The sequence below is a fragment of the Sinocyclocheilus grahami genome, unplaced genomic scaffold (assembly GCF_001515645.1).
Source record: "Sinocyclocheilus grahami isolate Dianchi unplaced genomic scaffold, SAMN03320097.WGS_v1.1 scaffold575.1, whole genome shotgun sequence".
Taxonomy (NCBI): Eukaryota; Metazoa; Chordata; class Actinopteri; order Cypriniformes; family Cyprinidae; genus Sinocyclocheilus; species Sinocyclocheilus grahami.
The window spans coordinates 549968-554369 of NW_015505754.1; positions in this window are offsets into that span (position 1 = coordinate 549968).

Consider the following 4402-nt stretch of genomic DNA (forward strand, 5'->3'; position numbering starts at 1 on the left):
CTGTCTGTATGTCGTTCTGTATATCCATCCATCCATCCATCCATCCATCTTTCGTTCGTTTGTTCGTTCATTCTGTCTATCATTTCATCATCAGCTATCCATCCATCCATCCACCCTTTTGTCTGTTGTTCTGTCTGTTTGTCTGTCTGTCATTCTATCTGTCGCTCTATCTTTCTGTTTTTCTCTTATATCTTTTATATTTTTCTCTCTATCTCTCTGAGAGCAGCATGTGTGTTTGTGACGTTTAAGAGATGTGGATGGACTGATTGTTGTGTTTTTGTGGAGTTTCTCTTGGTCTTGTGTTTTTTTTCCCTCCAGCACTTACACTCATTCTCGTGTCCTGAGCTGTTTCCCAGCATCATTTGCGTTCTGTCTCTCCTCGTCCCAGTTTTCTCTCCTACTCCTCCTCTCTTCTAGAGCACTGACCTCCAGTATGTTGTTCAATGAGGTCACGGCTGTGGGTTTCCTCCTCGTTCGGGTTCCTTCTCTAAAGCTTCTCCTCATTATTTGGGCTGTTCATGTGTGATTTCCTGTATTAACGTCACTCTGAGTTAGCTTACCAGTTTCGTGTGTACATTTTGGCATGTAAATCCAATAGTAGGAAATTCATGCTGGAGTGTTAACGGTTATGTTTGAAACTAAACAGTGCATGAATATTTTATGGCATAAAAATTAATGGTTTATTATTGATTGTGTGTTGCTGACAAACACCTCTAGTATTGTGTTGAGCCTTTGGCACTACAAAAGCACAACTAACTAGTTCTGAATCAGAGTTTCATCACCCAGAGCTAAAAGTGGTCTTTTACCCAGGATTAAATAAAGACTTTATTCCAAGGTTAAGCAATCTATGAAAAGCCCTCAAACATACAGAACTGGGGTAATGTCCTGAAAAGTCACCTTCTCCTTGTAATACCTATGTCATACCAGAAAAAACGCGCACACACACACATGAATGAAATTACTGACATTTAATTACTGACTGATATTTAAAATATTAAATATTAACGTGGTGTGTCCACTAGGCTACTGACTAGCTTAACCAGTGAGAAATCACTGTGTTTTTGGTGCCTGACCCCGACTAACTCCAGCCCTGTATCAGGAACTCAACTTGATTTTGACATCTCTGTATTTTTATAGATGAAGTGAGCAATTGATTTGGAGAGTGTGTGAAGGAGACCATCTGTGTCTCGCTGGCCTGATTCACTCTTGAATTGGCACCAGTATAACCAGTCAAGTTTACTAACAGCCTGTTTTAAAGAGTCGATATTATATTAGTCTGAACGTCAGACGCCACATAGTCTTTTTCTAAACATACGATGAAAACACTTGATCAAGATCAATCACTCTATCAATTTGATTGTTTTTCAATCAACTGTAGTAATTTGATCAAATTACTACAGCATAATTTATGTTTTCTTTTAACACTAGTCTATCCTTGAGGTAATCTATTTCAGATAAATCACACACTAAAACATTTACCTTCTCCAATGAGAACTAAGAATTCATGCATTTTCTGGCATTTCAAAGAATGAAGCATGTGCTGTTTTTATCATCTTCAAGCTGAATTTTAATGCAGAGACACATAATGATAAATCATAATTTGTATTATCCCAAATCTACCTTATTATTTAGATACAATTATTTTGATAATTTTAGATTTATTTAATATAAACAAATTTTAATAATAAGAATTTTAGATTTGTTTTTTTAGATAATGTTAAACTTATTTGGATAATATGTTATCCAAAGATCCAAAACGAAATTATTAAAAATAATTAAGACATAGGAATGTAGAAATAAAAATAGTATTCCAACAATAATTGTAACTATTTCAGTATTTGCATTGGGTGAATGTACACTTGATGCACCACAAAAGAGGTTGTGATTTTTAACGTAAATAACCACCTAAAGCTGTGAAAGGGTGAATCTGTCACCACGAGCCATCAGTAATGAGGTGACGGAGATCTCTGGAGGTTTACGGGACAGTTTCTAAATGTGGACGTCACTGACGTCAGTGTCTCTTTACAGTATTTACTGTACAGATGACAGGCGTCGAGGGAGAGGTGGAGATATCTGGTGCATGTGCAGTTATGCTTTTTAAGGCATTTGTGAAAAAAGAAGAAGTGTGTAAAATAAAGGGGAGACATAAACATGCTGACTGAAAGATGATATAAATAAATCCAGTGAGTCAGTGTCCCTCTTGTGTGCAATTATACAACAATATAAGCAGCAGAAATACAGCGGCTGATGCTTCACAATGCTACAGGTCAGTGACCCAAATCACACGCTCAGTGCAACCGATGCAATCTGTAAATCAGGTTGATTTATTTGTATAGCACTTTTCACAAAACACTAAAGCTCTTCAATCACACATGCTCAGTGTTAAGAAATGTTCTCAAATATCCAGTATTTTTATTATGCTGTCTAAAGTTTTGGTGTGTTTGAATTCAAATTTAAGATTAAAAAATATCTGTTTTATCAGTGGGTTGTGGGTTAAAGTTAATATGCATGACGTCACATACACGATTTTATCATGGCTGTGAGGTTGGAGCAATTGCAACTCTCATTATGAAATAAAGACAGATTGAAATATGTAATGGACATTATTTCATTAAAGTATCTAGGACTGTTTTTGCTTACTGGTCAGTGAATTTTAGTGAACAGGATTTAAAGTGGCTCTAATTTCTTTGACTGTACTCAAGCATAAAAATACCATAATATGTTTGCAGATATTTAGGAAACATGCTAAGGTCATATATGTGTTTCTGAAAAACAATGCTACAGCCAGTTATTGTACTTTGAAGTTTGAATTCCGTGTCAGAATGTCTGTTTTTGTTTTGGTCTGTGTGACTCAGCCCACTGCCAATTTACCCATTATAGTATTTCAACACCCCGGGTTGCCAGTTGGTGGAAAACACAGCGACTACAGCCATAGAAGCCAGCAAACGAACGCCGTTAGAGATTGTGGATTCTACCTGACCTAAAAAGTCTCTGCATCCATCTAAAAACCTCTATGACAAGAGGAATATTAAAACACGGATAAATCAGCTCATCAACTTACAGTTATGTCTTTTCAGGCTCATAAATGGCTGGTGAAGGTTAATAGTAGCAAATTAAGAACAGTAAGATCATCTTGGAGATGCACATGGACGGCACCAGCACATAGAGATACACAGAGAACGACTAAATCGCACTGTAATTTAGCCCAAATTCAACTCCGCCTTCTGCTAATTGAATCCAGCCTGTGTGCCCTGGAGAAATGGCAGGAGTTTGTTATTTTTAGAAATAAATTGTGGAAAAAGTCCCACAAAATGTCTTAGCTTGCAGATCTTTATTAAATGAAAGGTTTCTGAAGCCATTTGTGACTAAAATGTGCTGTTATTTATTCAATATATTTGCAGTGTTGTTACCAGGGTGTTGCTATGCATTTACCAAAGTGTTCTGAGTGGTTGCTAGTGTGTTACTAGGGTGTTCTGGGTGGTTGTTAGTATGTTGCTAGGGTGTTTTAGTGGGTAGTGCATTGCTAGTGTGTTCTGAGTGGTTGTTAGTGTGTTTCTGGGGTGTTTTGAGTTGTTGTTAGTGTGTTGCTAGGATGTTTGAATGGTTAGTGCAGTGCCAGGGTGTTTCAGTGTGGTTGTTAGGGCGTTCTGAGTGGTTGTTAGTGTGTTGCTATGGTGTTTGAATGGTTAGTGTGTTTCTAGGGTGTACTGAGTTGTGATTATTCTCTCATTCTTTTCTTCAGTCTGTCTCACATTAAGGTGGACGCCAATAAGCAGCATGACTCAATGCCATGACATCAACACTGCTTGCTGACACGGTGCAGCAAAGGATGCTGGGAAACACCAAGCAGTGGTTAGTGTGTTTCTAGGGTGTACTGAGTTGTTGTTAGTGTGTTTCTAGGGTGTACTGAGTGGTTGTTATTGTGTTGCTAGGGTGTTCTGAGTGGTTAGTGTGTTTCTAGGGTGTACTGAGTTGTGATTATTCTCTCATTCTTTTCTTCAGTCTGTCTCACATTAAGGTGGACGCCAATAAGCAGCATGACTCAATGCCATGACATCAACACTGCTTGCTGACACGGTGCAGCAAAGGATGCTGGGAAACACCAAGCATTTTTTTGGCAGCGCCGAAGACAAAGAGGGCGAGGATGAGGAGGATGAGGAGGAGCGATTGAGGAGATTGAAACAAAATGGGATGATCAATATGGGAGACAAGGAACACCAGAATCGGACCGGACGCAAGACGGACGGATCCAAACCAGCGGCCGTTGTGATTGGATGGCAGAGAGGAGAGAGACAGCCCAGGGCCGTTAACTCTGCCCAAAGAGGAATCCCACATTTGCCCAGTCAGCCGACTCTTTATCATCAGACAACCAATCAGCCGCTGTATCACCCGGTCTTGACCA